At 47.1% G+C, this 7,915-nt stretch overlaps 1 non-coding gene across 1 annotated transcript; it reads right to left on the reverse strand.

Annotated features, from left to right (window-relative positions):
• Nucleotides 1-1,569: 1,569 nt before the first annotated feature.
• On the reverse strand, nt 1,570-1,719 carry LOC125596379. Its single transcript, XR_007331019.1, has one exon. It is a non-coding gene; the product is annotated as a 5.8S ribosomal RNA (ribosomal RNA).
• Between the last annotated feature and the right edge of the window lie 6,196 nt (nt 1,720-7,915).

Below are 7,915 nucleotides of genomic sequence, written 5' to 3' on the forward strand. Positions count from 1 at the left end.
CACGATTTTTGCAGAGGTTCCCCTCAAGAATTCTGTGTCAAATTCTGGATCCAGGGCTCTGTATTTATAGAGAGAGGGAGTCGGAACTACCATGGGGCCGAAGGGGTGGGAGTTGTAACCGAAAAAGTGTCTCTCTCTCCCTTGCAACCGTTCGGCAATAACTGCCCCCAACCGGTCCTCAACTGCCTCCAACTGCTCCTGTCCCTGTCGGTTCTCTATCCTGAAGCCAAAGCCAAGCCTTTTAACTGACCGTCCATACCGTGGCTGCACCATCTAACCGAACCACCATAACCGTCCTTGTAATCGCCCCAACCGTCCCGGATATGAACACTCGGCCCAGCTGAGTTGAGCTGACTGCTAGCTGGTCCCAGCTGAGTGAGCTAGTCCTTATAGCTCCACGAGCTGATGCATACAGACTGAGCTCCCATTGAGCTTCCCTGAGCTGCCCATGCTCAGCCGCTGTCCCGTCCAGCTCCCACATCACTCCTCCAGCTCTATTAAACTCATTCTTTCTTCACCCTGGTTAAGTCTCAGCACTTTGATGCCCTTAACCCTATGTCTGAGCCATGATACACTTGTCTACTGGTCTAATGACCTGACTGGTGCGTCTCTCCGCACCATGGCTCGTCCCAACGATCCTATCTCGGTCGGCTGTGCACCCGTAAGAGATCCAGCCAATCACCCGTTGACTCGCACACATGTAACACTCCTTGGTCCGTGTTTCAAGACAGGCCGAATGGGGAGCCCACAGGCCGATGCCCTGAGCATGCAGATGCCGAGGCATGCCGTGAGGCGGGTGCTGCAGACTACGATTAAGGCAGCGACGTCTCCGCGGGCGTAACAAAAGCCCGGGCTTAGGTCACCAACTTAATCCGCATCGGTCCATGGCCCAAATCGATCAGCGGACCGGATTGCTCCGTTCCGCATCCGACCGGGATGAATCGCTGGCCCCCATACGCTTCTCTCTCCATAATTTCAAGCACTCTTTGACTCTCTTTTCAAAGATTTTTTCATCTTTACCTCGCGGTACTTGTTCGCTATTGGTGTCTCGCCCATATTTAGCCCTGGATGGAATTTACCACCCGATTGGGGCTGCTTTCCCAAACAACCCGACTCGTAAACAGCACCTCGTGGTGCGACAGGGTCCGGGCACGACGGGGCTCTCACTCTCTCTGGCGCCCCTTTCCAGGGAACTTGGGCCCGGTCCGTCACTGAGGACACTTCTCCAGACTACAATTCGAACGCCAAAGACGTCCGATTTTCAAGTTGTGGTCTTCCCGGTGCGCTCGCCGTTACTAAGGGAATCCTTGTTAGTTTCTTTTCCTCCGCTTATTGATATGCTTAAACTCAGCGGGAGATCCCGCCTGACCTGGGGTCGTGTTGAGGACTTTGGGTCATCAAGAGTTTTTGGACCGGAACGTCTGCATATATGACGAGAATTGAATTCACCACCGCATGTCAAGACGCTCCTGGCATCCTTAGCTCGGATTTTGGCAAACCGCGTGCAGTAACACACGGGAGATCAGCTTTCGTCCCATATCCTCGAGAGGATGGGGGGACGACGATTTGTGACACCCAAGCAGACGTGCCCTCGGCCAGAAGGCTTGGGGCGCAACTTGCGTTCAAAGACTCGATGGTTCACGGGATTCTGAAATTCACACTAAGTACTTGCTACGTTCTTCATCGATGCGAGAGCCGAGATATCCATTGTCGAGAGTTGTTTTAGACTTTACATTGCAGCACTGCTTCCGAACAAACACCGTCTCCGGGTTGGCGAAAGCAGGTTATTTAGTTGCATTTTCCTTGACACTTTTCGTGCTGGGGTTTGGTGATATCCGGAATCTATGCGTATGATCCAACCAAAACTGAAGTCTTGGGCATGGATGAACGCATAACCACGGAATCGGCAGGCACAGTAAGAAACCGGCCTACCGAGAGTGATGTTTCATCGTTCTCAGGTCGTTCTGTTTCCAGGGTACGACAATGATCCTTCCGCATGTTGACCTACGGAAACCTTGTTACGACTTCTCCTTCCTCTAAATGAAGGTTTAGTGGACTTCTCGCGACGTTGCAGACGGCAAACCACCATGTCGCCGTGATCCGAACACTTCACCGGATCATTCAATCGGTAGGAGCGACGGGCGGTGTGTACAAAGGGCAGGTACATAGTTAACGCGAGCTGATGACTCGCGCTTACTAGGAATTCCTCGTTGCAGACCAACAATTGCAATGATCTATCCCCATCACGATGAAATTTCAAAGATTACCCGAGCATGTCGGCGAAGGTGTGAACTCGTTGAATACATCAGTGTAGCGCGCGTGCGGCCCAGAACATCTAAGGGCATAACAGACCTGTTATTGCCTCAAACTTCCTTGGCCTAAATGGCCATAGTCCCTCCAAGAAGCCGGCCGTGAAGGGATGCCTCCACGTAGCTAGTTAGCAGGCTGAGGTCTCGTTTGTTAACGGAATTAACCAGACAAATCGCTCCACCAACTAAGAACGGCCATGCACCAGCACCCATTGAATCAAGAAAGAGCTCTCAGTCTGTCAATCCTTACTATGTCTGGACCTGGTAAGTTTCCCCATGTTGAGTCAAATTAAGCCGCAGGCTCCACTCCTGGTGGTGCCCTTCCGTCAATTCCTTTAAGTTTCAGCCTTCCCAAAAAATTTGATTTCTCATAAGGTGCCAGCAGAGTCCTAAAAGCAACATTTGCTGATCCCTGGTCGGCATCGTTTATGGTTGAGACTAGGACGGTATCTGATCGTCTTGGAGCCCCCATCTTTCGTTCTTGATTAATGAAAACATCCTTGGAAAATGCTTTCGCAGTTGTTCATCTTTCATAAATCCAAGAATTTTACCTCTGACTATGAAATACGAATGCCCCCGACTGTAACACCTCCGAACCGTCCTAGACATATGGTCGATCAACCGGCCAACAATCAAACAAGAACATGACCGATCGACCGTCCAACACCCAGGGTTGGAGATGATTGAGCCAACCGGCCAGCCAACAATCAAACAAGAACATGACTGGCCGTCCAACCCAACACCATGGTCCGGAAGCGCTACGTGACGGGCTAGGGACGATCCGGTCAGAGTCACGAAATTTACTCCACGACCTAGACCAGTTCATCCACTAACTCGTCCCGCTGCGTCAAGGCACAAGGCTTTGCAATCCGTACCAAGAGTTAGCGTTCTCCGTTAGATCGAGGCCTAAGGCTTTTCAACCCGTACTACGACCTAACGTTGTGTTAGACCGGGCTAGTCAAATATCAGAGTACTCATGAAGCGCATATAAAACATTTACTTTTATTGATTGAGGAAATATACATACATTAGTATAATTCGAGACCGGTCCCGGCCTAATGCCAAATCGAGTAAACTATACACAAATCCACAATACCGTTAACAAAAGGCATGAAAATCTACACCGGCGGTCCTAACATCCTGCACCCAGCTATCCGATCATCCTTACCTAAGCTACCTGCAAAAAGGACAACGGAGTTGGATGAGTAACCTAATGTTTCTCAGTGAATTATGATCCCCAACTAACAAATACAACCCCTCGCCATCTCAACACAAAACAATCTAAGACGAGGAGTTCACCTAACAATAACTTAACAACAATAATAATCATCACTCGATACTTCCCCATGGAAACCCGAGTGACTCAACAAGAACATAAACATAAATAACATAGGCAGCAGAATATAATCCACCACTAGCATAATAATATAATATATGCTACGACTCTACACCTTAACTACACATCGTCACTCGAGCTTTTTCATCACATACACAACCATGGAACACCTAACTCGCAGCCACAAAGGCACACGGGTTAGAACATCCAACATAACTGACATCTAACCCCTATAAGGTATCACATGACGGAGCATGCTTTCTAGCAACCTCTCCGTACAGAGCATGCTTATGCAACCTCTCTGCCCAGCCGCGTAGGGACATACTCTAGCAACCTTCCTTGCCGCAAACTAACATGCAGCACCCACCAAGGATACCACATGATGCAGCATGCTTTCTAGCAACCTCCCCGTACAGAGCATGCTTTATGCAACCTCTCTGCCAAGCCGCATAGGGACATGCTAACGTAACCTTCCTTGCCGCGTAACACCAAAAACACAACACTAGCATTGCTGATCAGGCAAGATATCGGCAAAGCTCGATACTAAACACAAGTACCAGCAATCCGGCCTATATGGTCGAGGACGCTAAGTACAACACTAACTAGGAACTCAGCCTATATGGCCTAGATCCCTTACTAACTCAAAAATACATGTACTAGCAATTCGGTCTATATGACCTAAGTTTCCTAGTACTAACATATAATCACAATCCATGCATGCAAACAGATAATAACGCAATAGCAATAATCATCTATGCATGCTATCTAACAGCCTAGAAATCAACCAAGGATAGATTACATAATACCTATCTATCCACAACCTAGCGATATTATCTAAGGGTTCGTATTTGCTAACTAACCAAGCAACCTAACCATTAGCATGCTACTACGATTCCCAAGCAATAACTAAGCATGCTATCAACTCAATCAATCAACCTCGACTATTAACTATTCAAACAGCTACTCAGTTAGAATCGGCCTCCTGCCATGATCCAACTTCCAATTAACAAGAACCTGCATGAAAACAAGTCAGCAATCAATTGATCACTACTCACAATGTTCCTTGCCGATAAGCAGCTGGTTGATCGGAGAATACTTGGCCTAAACCCAATGGATGACTTGACTGGACTGGACTGGACTGATCTGGACTCCGACAGAACCTCCTCTAGCTTCTGGACAGTTCTTCGCCCTTCTCGGCGGAATATCGAGCAGAACTTTGACTGATCTGAACCTGTGGAACTGAACTAACACCAGATGGCACCTCCACTTGATCATCATAGGAACTGACTATAATGGACGGATTGATTTGGACAGAGCTTCCGCCTCACAATCGTACAGAATCATCGATTGGACGGAACTGGCCTTCTCGGTGGAGTATAGGTCTTCAGAATCGACCATACTCTACATTGACCACTTTCTTTCTGAAATGATCTTGACTTGATTGATCTTCAATTGGACAGAACCTTCCTTTGGCGCAGATTCGAAATCAGTAGAGAACTGATCTCGAAAACTCTCTAAAACTCTCGAAATAGCTCGGAATCACTTGCTTACTTTTTCTACTTTTCTCTCATGTTTTAAAATGGCTTTGGACAGGTCTGGATGTGTTGAAATGAGCAGGGGTCGTGGGGTATTTATTGAAGACAACAGCCAATCAGATTCAGGTTGGTGGCCGCCCGTGTGTCGCTCCGCATGGCTCCGGACGCATGCACAGCGGCACCTCAAGCTCCACATGGCTGGCTGCATGTCCAGGACACATGCAGGACGCCACCACTCCTCCCAGATGTCAGGCTGCATGACTGGAGCTCATGCAAGGCGCCACAAATCCTCACACATGTCGATCAGCATGCTTCGGTTGCATGCGTCGCGACATCTCGTGCTTGGCCGCTCCACCTCTAGCTTCTATGTGTCAGGCTGCATGTACTGCTTCCATGCACGTCTACACCTCCTCCTTGTATTGACACTCAGCTACTAATGTGATGGACAGAATGTCCTGGCCATATGCATAGAGACACCTCGAGCTTCTTGGTTGCTAGATTAATTGATTCTAAAATCTAGTTGAACATTACCAACCTTGAAATTGGTAAACCCTAGCAATGAGATTGAATGCATTTAAATTGATTATCTTGCTTGTAATATGTGGTCGTGTGGCCTTGCTTGATAATATTGGCTTGCATTTGTTTGAATCATGAGATTGAAAGCCGTTTGGCTTAATGCATATCTAAGTGGCTGTGTGGCCTAGTATCCGGATGGTCATATGACCCAGACTGCATCATGATCCGATCCTTAAGATCGTTGTATCAGATAATGGCCGTGAGGTCCAAGAATTATAGAGAGACTTATGAAATCATATGCACTGATTATTTGAATTGGTTGCAAGAATTCTAAATCAAGAATTGATTGATAATATGATTTCATATGCCGAGATTTGAGCCTATGGATTATGCCATTCTAAATCTCTCTGGAGATAATTATCTAGAATGGGCAATGAACACTTCAGTTATCCTGCAATCAAGAGGACTCGGAAGGAGTATCATTCAGGGTGATTATGCAACTAGAAGTGAAAAGTTAAGAGCCATTACAATAATGCGCCATCATCTCAATGAGGAACTGATAAATCAGTATCTACATATTGAGAATCCTCGTGACCTTTGGACAGAATTAAAGTCCAGATACACTATAGTGTTATTACCAAAGGTCAGACATGAATGAATGAGTCTCAGATACCAAGACTTTGAGTGTGTGGATGAGTATCACTTTGCTTTGTCCAAAGTCGTTTACCAACTGAGACTATATGGTGAAGTGGTAACAGATGATGATGTATTGTTCAAGACATACTCCACATTATATCCAGGAGACCTGTTATCGAAACATATCTATAGAGAAAGAGCCAAAGCTACGAAGCGACCGAGCTCTTCCGAAACGTTGATACGACAGCAGTCTATGCATTTTCGTCAAGCCATCGATGCTATCTCCCGAAGACCGTAGCAAACTCAGTTCATGTTTTCCGCCATTCAAAATCATCGATCAAACTTTGCGGGTAAAACCGAGAAAGAGAATGGGTCTCGTGCTGAGTTAAATCCAATTGAACTCCCATCCTGCTCCTTGTATCCAATTGTAGTGTTCAGCTCATCCAGCTCCTCTTCACTGTCACTCTCCTCCAGCTCTTTATACCCAAGATAAGCTACTGGTTCAGTCATGCTCACATCATCTTGCTCAAATGTAGCTTCTGGTTCAAGCCTGGTTGCATCAGTACTCATCGACACGGGAAGCACAGTCAATGTAATCTTCCATGACACTCTCAATCGAATGAGCATCAAACTCGGGGAAGTAATTCCGACCCCGAAACCACTCACGGGCTTTTCGGGTGAAGTATCGATGACCCTCAGATCAATTCAGTTGCCAGTTATGGCCAAGGAGATCACGAAAATTGTCGAGTTCGTGGTAGTCGATCATCCCGCTATCTACAACGTGATCATGGGAACTCCATGGTTCAACGCCATGCAAGCAGTTCCGTCAACCTACCACATGGGTCTCAAATTTCCAACCCCAAGCGGAGTCGCAGCTATCTGGGAATGTCAAAAACAGTTGCGGCTATGCTTCCTCGCAAAGCACAAGTTAAGGCAAATCGCGACTTCTGCAACGGCAAATCGCAAACGCACGAAGAAAGATCAATCTTCGGCCAAAAATTCCCCAAGAAAAGACGATTTAACATCGTCTGCCGACGCAAACGCCTCGGACGTCGAAACTCAACACGAGTCCGAAGCCAACGCTACAACTCAACCGGGACATCCGGAAAAGAGCATTGACCAAGCCATGATCGTAACGATCAAGGCGGTCAGCACGGCGACAACCGCCGAGTAAAAAACGCTCGCGGCATGAAACAGAACTATGAGATGGCTTGATCCTCGAAAGGGGTACGTAGGCAGCTCGTCGAAAGACGAGTTCAGCGATCCCCCTCCCTAAAAATGGGGGGGGGGGGAGTGGGTGCGTATACTCGCATACTCCCACATAGGAAAAGATGCATCATTGTAACCGAGTTTTTAGAAATTCCAAAAGCTTTTACTACAATTGCTCCTTTTAATCAAAACGCTTACGCTTCAGTTAACGCAAAAAGTTTCAGGACAGGCCTAGAAACGTTAAGACTCTTGTCAGCGGCCTCATCCGGCCCAAAATCGCAAAATAATCATCCTTCAACACTTAAAAATACACGTATAGTCCTCTAAACAACTGCGAGACATCGCAAAGTTAAAATTCGAGATGATACGAACAA

The sequence above is a fragment of the Brassica napus genome, unplaced genomic scaffold (genome assembly GCF_020379485.1).
Source record: "Brassica napus cultivar Da-Ae unplaced genomic scaffold, Da-Ae ScsIHWf_1200;HRSCAF=1717, whole genome shotgun sequence".
Lineage (NCBI taxonomy): Eukaryota > Viridiplantae > Streptophyta > Magnoliopsida > Brassicales > Brassicaceae > Brassica > Brassica napus.